A 16,447-nucleotide genomic window follows, 5' to 3' on the forward strand; every position below is an offset into this window, starting at 1 on the left:
CATATGTGATAACTGGTGTTATCCTGCCCTTGAGAAACTTGTCATCTAATTGGGGAGAAGAGACCTCACATGTGGAACAATCCAGAAGTACTTAAGGCACCTACCATAAAGGCTTAACACATTAAAGAACTGAGAATTATTTGGCTATAAAAAAGAATCTGCTAAATTAATGGCATGGCCAATACATGCCACATTTCCAAAGAGGGTGCTATGACTATGAGCCAGAATTACCTGGGAATGTTTGAGAAGGCAGTGAGTGGATAAGCTGAACTTTAAGGAAATCTGTAGGAATTGAAAGGGTAGAGGAGAAAAACGAGGGCATTCTAGGTGGCAAGGCTGCTGCATGCCCATCTCCAGGTAGGTCCGGGAGGAATTGGAGGGGTTGGAGAGGCAGGTTAGGCAAGGCCTTGAGTGCTTTCATAAAGGTTTACACCTGGTTCTTCAGGTAAAGGCAGGATTTTACAAGTTGCCTTTTCTTTTTTTTAAAAATCAGAGTAGTGGCAGGTACAAAAGCATGGGCTGAGGGGCACTGGCTGTGGTGAACAGGATGTTCTGGGTGATACAGGGAGGGTGTCCGGCTGGGGAGGTCCTTTAATGGACCCAGCAGTGAGAGAAGAGGGCAGGAGAGTGATGAGTGGCCCCCTTAAGTGCCAAATGCCTTTCATATGTGATCCCCTTTGTTTTTATCCTCTGGAAATCCTGCACAGTGGCTATGGCTCTCCTTACTTTAAAGATGAAGAATCTGAAGCTCGGGCATGTATGATAATGAGCTTCACGTCAAGACTACTATTTTAGTACAACTTTTCTTGGCTCTAAATCCCCTGTTCTTTCCACTTTGTCAGGCTGCTGGGAGCTCATGAGCACAAAGTTACTGCATGTCCTGATTCAACCTCCATGTTGCAACTGCCAACAACAGAGCTCGTATCCCCCTCACAGACACACAAACTCAGTCAGCTCAACCACTGCCACTCTTCCCGGAAAGCGAATCAGAACGTTAACTGAAGTCATCTCCTTCCTGAATTCCACCGTGGTGATCCCATGATATGATACACCTGTGAGCCTTTTCTCCCTTTCTGGGTGCTCTGGGAAAGATATACTTCATAGTATTTACATTTTGGAATCTTGAAAGGCAGGTTGTAATTAAATTCCTTTTTCTTTTTTTTCCACCTTGATGTCATCTGTTCTCACAAGCACAACCAGAGCTGTTCACATCCTATACACAACACCCTCCCAGGAATGATGGCCTTATCCTGGAATGATGTGTTTAGTGTCTCTCCCACACCTGACTGAGAGCTGTTTGAGACCAGGATGATTGCTTTAAAATAAAAAATATATATAAAATCAATCAATGAATAAATAAGCAAGCTTTCCTAAGTTCTAGATCTTCATCTAACACCTTGATATACCTAACAAGTATATGTTAAGGACTCTGACTACATCTATAGCACAATAAACAACTAGGCATTTCAAAAAAATATTCACAAGAAAAGGAAATCAGTGGATTCAATTATTCAGAATGATTAAACAATTGGACACATAGATTTAATGTGGATGGTCTTCTGTTGTGAAGTATTTGTAGGTGCTCATCTTATACAGTAAGTAAACACAAACAGGAAACCAACCAATGAATCTATTTTTAGTAAATTTACTGTTATTTATATATTATTTTATGTATCAATATGCATTTTATGTGATATATATCTATATATATTTTTATATTATTTATCATTCTTTAATTATTAAGTAAATTCATTTTGGTTTCTTCCCTGGCAGTATTTTTAAAATTTCTGTTTCACCCCATTATCATGTTGCGTAACAGAAACAACTGAGATAACAAGTGACTTGAGTTTTAGTTCCTCTCCTGACTCTGTGACATTGAACAAGTCATTCCGCCTCATGCATCAAATTCCTCATCTGTAAAGTGACTGAGTTACTTTAAATAAGTGTTACAGTTTCACCAACTAACTCTCAAATTTACAGGCAAGGAAAAGTGGGATGGTTGTAGCTGAGGGCTAGTGTGTATCAAACTTGGAGGTTTCCAGAAGTCATAAACCAGCCGGGCGGGTTTGACCTGATTGATATCTTTCCCGGCCTAACATCTCAGCTTGGCTGCCTTGCTTGACTCCTGCCCAAACTTCCTGGCAGCCCTTCTAATGTTCACCTATTCTGCATAGGGGGTCTTGGAAGAAGTAAATATGCTGCAATTGAAGTTTCTGGTTTCCAACTTTTCACCACTAGGAACCTTTTTTGTTAAATTGTTCCTCTAAGAATTTCTTTGTTTTTAAAGTTTTGCCAAGCAAACTTCATTATTTATGTAATGATTCTATTCCTTTGTATTTGTGTTGACAAAGAGATTGAATTGTTAATCTGAGCTTTTTGGTAAAACAGTGATAATCATCAGTGTGACTCTCCAGTTAAAAGCAAAAAACTTCAATTGTTATTTCATGTGATCTGTGTGGAGGTAAATGTATGATTTCCAATTATGACAGGGTGTCACATAAAGATGAAAAGGTCTGGAGCAATATGGGGTGAGGGAAGGATACTGACTAGTGGTCCTTTGTTAGAGATACATGGGAAGGGGAATTCTCAGGGCCAAGTTGTGGTTAGATCAGAGGAAATGCACAGCCAAGTATTTCCATGTGTAGGCAAGCATGTTCACCAGAAAAAAATGCAGATTTGAATGAAACAGCAGAAAGAGCCCAAGAAGGGGGTTTAGGGAAGTACAGAACAATGTGAAGAGAAAGTATTTAGGAACCAACAGTATGTGGAGTAACCTAAGATGACAGTCGTGGGGTAGAGTAACTAATCCCAAGGTTTGAAACAATATTTTGGTGTAAAGTTACTTTGATACAATGCTAATTCAGTGTGAGGTGAGAGAATTCCACCTGGTGCAGTGTGTCTGGTTGGCTAGGGCAGTAAATTGAGATGGGTTCTCACGTTCTTGGATGGGAAGAATTAATATTGTTAAAATGGCCATACTACCCAAAGCAATCTACAGATTTAATGTGATCCCTATCAAATTACCCATGACATTTTTCACAGAACTAGAAATAACGCTGAAATGCATATGGAACCATGAAAGACCCAGAAAGCAATCCTAAAGAAAAAGAACAAAGCAGGAGGCATAACCCTCCTAGGCTTCAGACAGTACAACAAAGCTACAGTAATCAAACCAGCAAAATAGACATATGGATCAATGGAACAGAAGAGAGAGCCCAGAAATAAACCCACACACCTATGGTCAATTAGTCTTCAACAAAGGAGGCAAGAATATACAGTGGGAAAAAGTCTCTTTAGTAAGTGGTGCTGGGAAAGTTGGACAGCCACAGGTGAATCCACGAGGTTAGAACACACCCTTCTCACCATACACAAGAATAAACTCAAAACGGCTTAGACTTAAACATAAGACACGACACCATAAAACTCCTAGAAGAGATCATAGGCAATATATTCTCTGTCATAAATCATACCAATGTTTTCTTAGGTTCCTTAGGTCTCCCAAAGCAATAGAAATAAAAACAAAAATAAACAAATGGGACCTAAATAAACTTAAAAGCTTTTGCACAGCAAAGGATATACCATAAACAAAACAAAAAGACAACCTATAGAATGGGAGAAAATATTGGCAAATGATGCAACCAACAAGGGCTTAATTTCCAAAATATACAAACAGTTCATACAACTAAACAACAAAAAACAACCCAATTGAAAAATGGGCAAAAGACCTAAATAGACATTTTTTCCAAAGAAGAAATACAGATGTCCAATAGGCACATGAAAAGATGCTCAACATCTCTAAACATTAGAGAAATGCAAATCAAAACTACAATGAGGGGCTTCCCTGGTGGCACAATGGTTGAGAGTCCGCCTGCTGATGCAGGGGACATGGGTTCGTGCCCTGGTCTGGGAAGATCCCACATGCTGCGGAGCAGCTGGGCCCGTGAGCCATGGCTGCTGAGCCTGTGTGTCCAGAGCCTGTGCTCCACAACAGGAGAGGCCACAACAGTGAGAGGCCAGCGTAAAACTACAATGAGGTATCACCTCACACCGGTCAGAATGGCAATCATTAAAAAGCCTACAAATAACAAACACTGGAGAGGGTGTGGAGGAAAGGGAACCCTCCTACACTGTTGGTGGGAATGTAAGTTGGTACAGCTACTATGGAAAACAGTATGGAAGTTCCTCAGAAAACTAGAATTACCATATAATCCAGTGATCCTACTCCTGGGCATATATCCAGACAAAAACTCTAATTCAAAGAGATACGTGCACCTCTACGTTCATACCAGCACTCCTCACAATAGCCAAGACATGGAAATGACCTCAATGTCCACTGACAGATGAATGCATAAGAAAGATGTGGTATATTACACAATGGAATACTACTCAGCCATAAGAATGAAATAATGCCATTTGCAACAACACAGATAAAACTAGATTATCATATTAAAAGAAGTAAATCAGAAAGAGAAAGACAAATACCATATATCACTTATATGAGGAATCTAAAATATGACACAAATGAACCTATCTATGAAACAGAAACACAGTCACAGACAGAACAGGGGGAGGGGGAGGGGGCTGGGGAGGGATGGAGTGGGAGGCTGGGGTTAGCAGATGTAAGCTATTATATATAGAATGGATAAACAACAAGGTCCTATTATATAGCACAGGGAACTATATTCAATATCCTATGATAAACCATAATGGAAAAGAATATTAAAAAAAGGATATATACATATGTATAACTGAATTACTTTGTTGTATAGCAGAAATAAACACAATATTGTAAAACCAACTATATTTCAATTAAAAAAAAAAAAGGTTGATATTGGTTCTGTTATTCCTGAGACCAGCATGAGGATAGACCTCAAGTTTTCAGAAGCCTGGTACCTAGCTATTGAGACAAAAATGAATGCTGGTTAAATTGTTCTGATTATTTGGAATTTTAAAAATATTAGATTGAATAAATGAATGATTGATCTTATGTTTCACATCTGTAGAATTCAGGAAAAGCCTAAATAGAGAATGGATGTGGGCTGGAGTGGAGTGAAGTGGAGAGAGATCATGGAGTAAAGCCATATACAACATTCTCTAGGGTTGGTGTGGGGAAGGCCAGCCTGTTGAAGAAATACCACAGCACTGATGTGGAGATGGAGTCCCTGATTCCTGGTGACCAACAGGTAGAGCTCAGACCTGGTCTGGAGCCAGAGAAAAAGAGGATTCAGGGCCTGGATTACCAGGAGATCCAAGGATGGTCTCAGAACAGTGCCATAACCATGCAACAAGGAACCTAGGGGTAGAGATCATGTTACGTCACTTAGCCCCACGCAACACACCTCTCAATTTATGTTTATGGAAACTGAGGCCCAAGGAAATAAAGTGATTCACTCAGCTTCATACAAATAGAGAGCTGAGTATGGGCCTTCTGAACTTCTTTCCACTGCTTCACACTGGCTCACCCATAAATCGACCAAGACCCCAGAAAAACCCTTGGTTTGTGGCAGTCTCAAAGATTTCCACGGTGCTCTGCTAGGCTGCCTTCTCCTAAAATACCCTCCAAATTGTACCATCAAATGATGTTCTTTTCCCTCCTGAAACTGTTAGGAATGTTCTGGTCACATCTGACAAGTGGAGCAGAACTCATATGCCTTGAGAAGGCCTTTCATTAGCCAAATACAGGAAAGCCTCATTAATTTGAGTGAATCAGTGAAGGCCTATCAAATAAGATATGTGAGCCAAACTAAACCCTGTCCCAAAAGCCTCTTTAGTGTAAAGAAGCACGAATAGCAATCTATGGAACTAGAATGCCAAAGTACTTCCAGATATTTTATGAGGCTCAAATCCCTTGCTAAGTCCTAAATTAGTCTGCATTATGCAATACTTAAATATAAATAAAATTGTTAATTTTTTTTCAAATATACATAATCGCTAGCCTTCAACATTCTTACCTAATGAAGGTTCCAGTAGATCTACACCAAAGACTCAGTTTGGTTGTACATAGATTCCTATTTGTGTAAAGAATAAATACTCTTTATTATCTCCCTTTTGTTTTCCGATCTAAGATTCAATGAACTTAATGTTGGGAAAATTCAACTTCAGATAATTCAATTTAGTAGTCTTTAACACCATTCACCAATCACTCAACTATTTCAAATGATTTTGAGAAAAATTATGTTAAATTTCACTTTCTGTGGAAAACTGAAGGACAGATTTGAGATTGTCTATTGAAATTCTTCTGCAACTTGGCAGTATTCTAATGACAGAGGTTGGCAAACTGTAAGGGATCAGAATAAATATTTAAGTTTTGCAGGCCACATGTGATCTCTGTCTCATACCTTTCTTCCTTATCCCTACCCCCAACCCCTGCCGATAAATCTTTTAAAATATTTTTTAAAGTTCTAGCTATGGGCCATACAAAAATAAACATGGCCAGGTTTGGCCCATAGGCAATAGTTTGCCCATCCCTATGAGTCTTTGAGTGACATGTCTATAGATTTGATATCAGATATATTTTGTCATCTCTTGGTACCTGGGTCTATAGCTAATCTATTCACAGTACATCAGTCTGGACTTAGAAGTTCTCCCAAACACCAGTGCTTACCTTGTGGAGCAGTCATGGACGTGCACATAAAATTTGCTATATACCACAGACCCTATCCATACAAACAGAATTTTGCATAAAATTCAGAAGGCTCATTGACTGTCTAGATCTGTTCATAGACCCTAGGTTAAGCAAAACATGTTCTAGATATGCATTTTTTTCTTATTCTCTCCCCACACCCACCCCCCACCCCCAAATGGCCAATCATTCCTACATACTGATACAAATATCTTCTTCTAAGAGAACTTTGGGTAAAGTGAACAACATTCTGAGCATATGAAATTTTAAAAGTCTGGCTAATATGCTTTTCATGGAGTGTTTGCCAATTTGTTTATTCATTTTGCTACATTTAGATGTTTAACTAATTGAAGATTTTTTTTGCTATTATAAATAATATGGTGAACATCTTTGTGCATAAAACGTTTTGTTTTGTGACTATGTATTTTCTCTCATAAGTGGAATAACTGGATCAAAGGATCAAAAGAAGAAAGCTTTTTAAGAATTTTGTTAAACACAACACCAAAGATAGTTATCAAATCAAAAGAGAAGAGAACAAAAGAGGAAGGGAAGAAAAAACACCTACAAAAACAAATCCAAAACAATTAAGAAAATGTCAATAGGAACATACATATCAATAATTACCTTAAATGTAAATGGATTAAATGCTCCAACCAAAACACACACTGGCTGAGTGAATACAAAAACAAGGATACAAAAACAAAGCCTGTATATACGCTGTCTACAAGAGACCCACTTCAGATCTAGCGACACATATAGACTGAAAGTGAGGGGATGGTAAAAGCTATTCCATGCGAACAAAAACCAAAAGAAAGCTGGAATAACAATACTCATATTAGACAAAATAGACTTTAAAATAAAGACTGTTACAAGAGAAAAGGAAGGACACTACAGAATAATCAAGGGATCAATCCGAAAAGAAGATGTAACAATTGTAAATATATATGCACCCAACATAGGAGCACCTCAATATGTAAGGCAAATGTTAACGGCCATAAAAGGGGAAATCAACAGTAACATAATAATACTGGGGGACTTTAACACCCCACTTACACCAATGGACAGATCATCCAGACAGAAAATCAATAAGGAAACACAAGCCTTAAATGACACATTACACCAGATAAACTTAATTGATACTTACAGGACATTCCATCTGAAAGCAGCAGAATATACTTTCTTATCAAATGCACATGGAACACTCTCCAGGATAGACCACTTCGTGGGCCACAAATCAAGCCTTGGTAAATTTAAGGAAATTGAAATCATATCAAGCACCTTTTCTGACCTCAAAACTGAGATAAAAAATCAATTACAGGTGGGGAAATGGCAGAAGAGTAAGACGCAGAGATCACCTTCCTCCCCACAAATACATCAGAAATACATCTACATGTGGAACAACTCCTACAGAACACCTACTGAACGCCAGCAGAAGACCTCAGACCTCCCAAAAGGCAAGAAACTCCCCACGTACCGAAGTAGGGCAAAAGAAAAAAGAAAAAACAGAGACAAAGAATAGGGACAGGACCTGCACCAGTGGGAGGCAGCTGTGAAGGAGGAAAGGTTTCCACACACTAGGAGCCCCTTCTCGGGCGGAGACTGCAGGTGGCGGAGGGGAGAAGCTTCAGGGCCGCGGAGGAGAGCGCAGCAACAAGGGGTGCGGAGGGCAAAGCAAAGAGATTCCCGCACAGAGGATCGGTGCCGACCGGCACTCACCAGCCCGAGAGGCTTGACTGCTCAGCCGCTGGGGCGGGCGGGGCTGGGAGCTGAGGCTCGGGCTTCGGTTCGAGCACAGGGAGAGGACTGGGGTTGGCGGCGTGAACACAGCCTGCAGGGGGCTAGTGCACCACGGCTGGCCGGGAGGAAGTCCGGGGAAAAGTCTGGAGCTGCCGAAGAGGCAAGAGACTTTTTCTTCCCTCTTTGTTTCCTGGTGCGTGAGGAGAGGGGATTCAGAGCCCCGCTTAAAGGAGCACCAGAGACGGGCGCGAGCCGCGGCTATCAGCGCGGACCCGAGACGGGCATGAGACGCTAAGGCCCATGCTGCAGCTGCCAAGAAGCCTGTGTGCGAGCACAGGTCACTGTCCACACCTCCCCTCCCGGGAGCCTGTGAAGCCCACCACTGCCAGGGTCCCGGGATCCAGGGACAACTTCCCCAGGAGAACGCACGGCGCGCCCCAGGCTGGTGCAACCACCCACTGGCCTCTGCCGCCGCAGGCTCGTCCCGCATCTGCACCCCTTCCTCCCGCCCGGCCTGAGTGAGCCAGAGCCCCATAATCAGCTGCTCCTTTAACCCCATCCTGTCTAAGTGAAGAACAGACGCCCTCGGGTGACCTACACACAGAGGCGGGGCCAAATCCAAAGCTGAGCCCCGGGAGCTGTGCAAACAAAGAAGAGAAAGGTAAATCTCTCCCAGCAGCCTCAGGAGCAGTGGATTAAAGCTCCACAACCAACTTGATGTACCCTGCATCTTTGGAATACATGAATAGACAACGAATCATCCCAAATTGAGGTGGTAGACATTGAGAGCAAGATTTATGATTTTTTCCCCTTTTCCTTTTTTTGTGAGTGTGTATGTGTATGCTTCTGTGTCAGATTTTGTCTGTATAGCTTTGCTTTCACCATTTGTCCAGGGGTTCTATCCGTCCTTTTTTTCTTAATAATCATTTTTTATTTATTTATTTATTTATTTATTTATTTTATTAGTTTCTGCTTTATAACAAAGTGAATCACTCATACATACACATCTGTTCCCACATCCCTTCCCTATTGCGTCTCCCTCCCTCCCACCCTCCCCATCCCACCCCTCCAGGCGGTCACAAAGCACCGAGCTGATCTCCCTGTGCTCTGCGGCTGCTTCCCACTATCTATCTACCTTACGTTTGGTAGTGTATATATGTCCATGCCTCTCTTTCGCTTTGTCACAGCTTACCCTTCACACTCCCCATATCCTCAAGTCCATTCTCAAGTAGGTCTGTGTCTTTATTCCCGTTTTACCTCATTTTTTATTTTAATAACTTTATTTTATCTTACTTTATTTTATCTTCTTTCTTTCCTTCCTTCCCTCCTTCCTTCCCTCTTCCCTCCCTCCTTTCTTGCTTACTTTCTATTTTTCTCCCTTTTATTCTGAGCCATATGGATGAAAGGCTCTTGGTGCTGCAGCCAGGAGCCAGTGCTGTGCCTCTGAGGTGGGAGAGCCAACTTCAGGACACTGGTCCACAAGAGACCTCCCAGCTCCACATAATATCAAACAGCGAAAATCTCCCAGAGATCTCCATCTCGATACCAGCACCCAGCTCCACTCAACGACCAGCAAGCTACAGTACTGGACACCCTATGCCAAACAACTACCAAGACAGAAACACAATGCCACCCATTAGCAGACAGGCTGCCTAAAATCATAAGGTCACAGACACCCCAAAACACACCACCAGACGTGGACCTGCCCACCAGAAAGACAAAATCCAGCCTCATCCACCAGAACACAGGCACTAGTCCCCTCCACCAGGAAGCCTACACAACCCACTGAATCAACCTTAGCCACTGGGGACAGACACCAAAAACAACGGGAACTACAAACCTGCAGCCTGCAAAAAGGAGACCCCAAACACAGTAAGATAAGCAAAATGAGAAGACAGAAAAACACACAGCAGATGAAGGAGCAAGATAAAAACCCACCAGACCTAACAAATGAAGAGGAAATAGGCAGTCTACCTGAAAAAGAATTCAGAATAATGATAGTAAAGATGATCCAAAATCTTGGAAATAGAATAGACAAACTGCAAGAAACATTTAACAAGGAACTAGAAGAACTAAAGATGAAACAAGCAACGATGAACAGCACAATAAATGAAATTAAAAATACTCTAGATGGGATCAATAGCAGAATAACTGAGGCAGAAGAACGGATAAGTGACCTGGAAGATAAAATAGTGGCAGTAACTACTGCAGAGCAGAATAAAGAAAAAAGAATGAAAAGAACTGAGGACAGTCTCAGAGACCTCTGGGACAACATTAAACGAACCAACATTCAAATCATAGGGGTTCCAGAAGAAGAAGAGAGGGACTGAGAAAATATTTGAAGAGATTATAGTTGAAAACTTCCCTAATATGGGAAAGGAAATAGGTAATCAAGTCCAGGAGGCACAGAGAGCCCCATACAGGATAAATCCAAGGAGAAGCATGCCAAGACATATTAATCAAACTGTCAAAAATTAAATACAAAGAAAACATATTAAAAGCAGCAAGGGAAAAACAACAAATAACACACAAGGGAATCCCAATAAGGTTAACAGCTGATCTTTCAGCAGAAACTGCAAGCCAGAAGGGACTGGCAGGACATATTTAAAGTGATGAAGGAGAAAAACCTGCAACCAAGATTACTCTACCCAGCAAGGATCTCATTCAGATTTGAAGGAGAAATTAAAACTTTTACAGACAAGCAAAAGCTGAGAGTTCAGCACCACCAAACAAGCTTTACAACAAATACTAAAGGAACTTCTCTAGGCAAGAAACACAACAGAAGGAAAAGACCTACAATAACAAACCCAAAACAATTAAGAAAATGGGAATATGAACATACATATCAATAATTACCTTAAATGTAAATGGACTAAATGCTCCAACCAAAAGACATAGACTGGCTGAATGGATACAAAAATAAGGCCCATATATATGCTGTCCAGAAGAGACCCATTTCAGACCTAGAGACACATACAGACTGAAAGTAAGGGGATGGAAAAAGATATTCCATGCAAATGGAAACCAAAAGAAAGCTGGAGTAGCAATTCTCATATCAGACAAAATAGACTTTAAAATATAAATAAAGACTATTAGAAGAGACAAAGAAGGACACTACATAATGATCAAGGGATCGATCCAAGAAGAAGATATAACAATTGTAAATATTTATGCACCCAACATAGGAGCATACATACATGCCTCAATACATAAGGCAAATACTAACAGCCATAAAAGGGGAAATCGACAGCAACACATTCATAGTAGGGGACTTTAACACCCCACTGTCACCAATGGACAGATCATCCAAAATGAAAATAAATAAGGAAACACAAGCTTTAAATGATACATTAAACAAGATGGACTTAAATGATATTTATAGGACATTCCATCCAAAAACAACAGAATACACATTTTTCTCAAGTGCTCATGGAACATTCTCCAGGACAGATCATATCTTGGGTCACAAATCAAGCCTTGGTAAATTTAAGAAAATTGAAATTGTATCAAGTATCTTTTCCGACCACAATGCTATGAGACTAGATATCAATTACAGGAAAAGATCTGTAAAAAATACAAACACATGGAGGCTAAACAATACACTACTTAATAACGAAGTGATCACTGAGGAAATCAAAATACCTAGAAACAAATGACAATGGAGACACGATGACCCAAAACCTATGGGATGCAGCAAAAGCAGTTCTAACAGGGAAGTTTAGAGCAATACAATCCTACCTTAAGAAACAGGAAACATCTCGAATAAACCTAACCTTGCACCTAAAGCAATTAGAGAAAGAAGAACAAAAAACCCCCAAAGTTAGCAGAAGGAAAGAAATCATAAAGATCAGATCAGAAATAAATGAAAAAGAAATAAAGGAAACGACAGCAAAGATCAATAAAACTAAAAGCTGGTTCCTTGAGAAGATAAACAAAATGGATAAACCATTAGCCAGACTCATCAAGAAAAAAAGGGAGAAGACTCAAATCAATAGAATTAGAAATGAAAAAGGAGAAGTAACAACTGGCACTGCAGAAATACAAAAGATCATGAGAGGGCTTCCCTGGTGGTGCAGTGGTTGAGAGTCCGCCTGCTGATGCAGGGGACACAGGTTCATGCCCCAGTCTGGGAAGAACCCAAATGCCGCGGAGCAGCTGGGTCCGTGAGCCATGGCCACTGGGCCTGCGCGTCCGGGGCCTGTGCTCAACAGCGGGAGAGGCCACAGCAGTGAGAGGCCCATGTACCGCAAAAAAAAAAAAAAAAAAAAAGATCATGAGAGATTACTACAAGCAACTCTATGCCAATAAAATGGACAACCTGGAAGAAATGGACAAATTCTTAGAAATGCACAACCTGCCAAGACTGAATCAGGAAGAAATAGAAAATATGAACAGACAAATCACAAGCACTGCAATTGAAACTGTGATTAAAAATCTTCCAACAAACAAAAGGCCAGGACCAGATGGCTTCACAGGCGAATTCTATCAAACATTTAGAGAAGAGCTAACACCTATCCTTCTCAAACTCTTCCAAAATATAGCAGAGGGAGGAACACTCCCAAACTCATTCTACGAGGCCACCATCACCCTGATACCAAAACCAGACAAGGATGTCACAAAGAAAGAAAACTACAGGCCAATATCACTGACGAACATAGATGCAAAAATCCTCAACAAAATACTAGCAAACAGAATCCAACAGCACATTAAAAGGATCATACACCATGATCAAGTGGGGTTTATTCCAGGAATGCAAGGATTCTTCAATATATGCAAATCAATCAACATGATACACCATATTAACAAATTGAAGGAGAAAAACCATATGATTCATCTCAATAGATGCAGAGAAAGCTTTTGACAAAATTCAACACCCATTTATGATAAAAACCCTGCAGAAAGTAGGCATAGAGGGAACTTTCCTCAACATAATAAAGGCCATATATGACAAACCCACAGCCAACATCATCCTCAATGCTGAAAAACTGAAAGCATTTCCACTGAGGTCAGGAACAAGACAAGGTTGCCCACTCTCACCACTCTTATTCAACAGTTTTGGAATTTTTAGCTACAGCAATCAGAGAAGAAAAGGAAATAAAAGGAATCCAAATCAGAAAAGAAGAAGTAAGGCTGTCACTGTTTGTAGATGACATGATACTATACATAGAGAATCCTAAAGATGCTACCAGAAAACTACTAGAGCTAATCAATGAATTTGGTAAAGTAGCAGGATACAAAATTATTGCACAAAAATCTCTGGCATTCCTATACACTAATTATGAAAAATCTGAAAGTAAAATCAAGAAAACACTCCCATTTACCACTGCAACAAAAAGAATAAAATATCTAGGAATAAACCTACCTAAGGAGACAAAAGACCTGTATGCAGAAAATTATAAGACACTGATGAAAGAAATTAAAGATGATACAAATAGATGGAGAGATATAACATGTTCTTGGATTGGAAGAATCAACACTGTGAAAATGACTCTACTACCCAAAGCAATCTACAGATTCAATGCAATCCCTATCAAACTTCCATTGGCATTTTTCACAGAAGTAGAACAAAAAATTTCACAATTTGTATGGAAACAGAAAAGACCCCGAATAGCCAAAGCAATCTTGAGAATGAAAAACGGAGCTGGAGGAATCAGGCTCCCGGACTTCAGACTATACTACAAAGCTACAGTAATCAAGAAAGTATGGTACTGGCACAAAAACAGAAATATAGATCAATGGAACAGGATAGAAAGCCCAGAGATAAACCCACGCACATATGGTCAACTTATCTTTGATAAAGGAGGCAGGAATGTACAGTGGAGAAAGGACAGCCTCTTCAATAAGTGGTGCTGGGCAAACTGGACAGGTACATGTAAGAGTATGAGATTAGGTCACTCCCTAACACCATACAAAAAAATGAGCTCAAAATGGATTAAAGACCTAAATGTAAGGCCAGAAACTATCAAACTCTTAGAGGAAAACATAGGCAGAACACTCTATGACATAACTCACAGCAAGATCCTTTTGGACCCACCTCCTAGAGAAATGGAAATAAAAACAAAAATAAACAAATGGGACCTAATGAAAGTTCAAAGATTTTGCACAGCAAAGGAAACCATAAACAAGACCCAATGACAACCCTCAGAATGGGAGAAAATATTTGCAAATGAAGCAACTGACAAAGGATTAATCTCCAAGATTTACAAGCAGCTCATGCAGCTCAATAACAAAAAAAACAAACAATCCAATCCAAAAATGGGCAGAAGACCTAAACAGACATTTCTCCAAAGAAGATATACAGACTGCCAACAAACACATGAAAGAATGCTCAACATCATTAATCATTAGAGAAATGCAAATCAAAACTACAATGAGATATCATCTCACACTAGTCAGAATGGCCATCATCAAAATATCTAGAAACAATAAATGCTGGAGAGGTTGTGGAGAAAAGGGAACACTCTTGCACTGCTGGTGGGAATGTGAATTGGTACAGCCACTATGGAGAACAGTATGGAGGTTCTTTAAAAAACTACAAATAGAACTACCAAATGACCCAGCAATCCCACTACTGGACATATACCCTGAGAAAGCCATAATTCAAAAAGAGTCATGTACCAAAATGTTCATCGCAGCTCTATTTACAATAGCCCAGAGATGGAAACAACCTAAGTGTCCATCATTGGATGAATGGGTAAAGAAGATGTGGCACATATATACAATGGAATATTACTCAGCCATAAAAAGAAATGAAATTGAGCTATTTGTAATGAGGTGGATGGACCTAGAGTCTGTCATACAGAGTGAAGTAAGTCAGAAAGAGAAAGACAAATACTGTAGGCTAACACATATATATGGAATTTAAGGGAAAAAATGTCACGAAGAACCTAGGGGTAAGAAAGGAATAAAGACACAGACCTACTAGAGAATGGACTTGAGGATATGGGGAGGGGGAAGGGTAAGCTGTGACAAAGTGAGAGAGTGGCATGGACAGATATACACTACCAAATGTAAAATAGATAGCTAGTGGGAAGCAGCTGCATAGCCCAGGGAGATCAGCTCGGTGCTTTGTGACCACCTAGGGGGGTGGGATAGGGAGGGTGGGAGGGAGGGAGATGCAAGAGGGAAGAGATATGGGAACATATGTATATGTATAACTGATTCACTTTGTTATAAAGCAGAAACTAACACACCATTGTAAAGCAATTATACTCCAATTAAAGATGTAAAAAAAAAGAATTCAATTACAGGAAAAAAATGTAAAAAGCACAAACACATGGAGCCTAAACAATATGTTACTAAACAACCAATGGATCACTGAAAAATTCAAAGAGGAAATCAAAAAATACCTAGAGATAAATAAAAATGAAAGCACAACGATCTGAAACCTATGGGATGCAGCAAAAGCAGTTCTAAGAGGGAAGTTTATAGCAATACAATCTTACCTCAGGAAACAAGAAAAATCTCAAACAACCTAGCTTTACACCTTAAGCAAACAGTGAAAGAACAAGCAAAACCCAAAGTTAGTAAAAGGAAATAAATCATAAAGATCAGAGCAGAAATCAATGAAATAGAGAGAAAGAAACAATAGCAAAGATCAATGAAATTAAAAGCTGGTTCTTTGAGAAGATAAACAAAATTGATAAATCTTTGGGCAGACTCATGAAGGAAAAAAGGGAGAGGACCCATATCAAAATTAGAAATGAAAAAGAAGTTAAAACTGATACCACAGAAATATAAATAATCATAAGAGACTACTAAAAGCAACTATACGCCAATAAAATGGACAACCTAGAAGAAATGAACGAATTCTTAGAAAGGTACAACCTTCCAAGACTGAACAAGGAAGAAATAGAAAATATGAACAGACCAATCACAACTACTGACATTGAAACTGTGATTTAAAATCTTCCAGCAAACAAAAGTCCAGAACCAGATGGCTTCACAGGCAAATTCCATCAAAGTTTTATAGAAGGGTTAACACCTATCCTCCTGAAACTTCCAAAAAATTGCAGAGGAAGGAACACTCCCAGTCTCATTCTACAAGGCCACCATTACCTTGATAACCAAAACCAGACAAAGATATCA

This window comes from Hyperoodon ampullatus (genome assembly GCF_949752795.1).
Source record: "Hyperoodon ampullatus genome assembly, chromosome: 15".
NCBI classification, from domain to species: Eukaryota; Metazoa; Chordata; class Mammalia; order Artiodactyla; family Ziphiidae; genus Hyperoodon; species Hyperoodon ampullatus.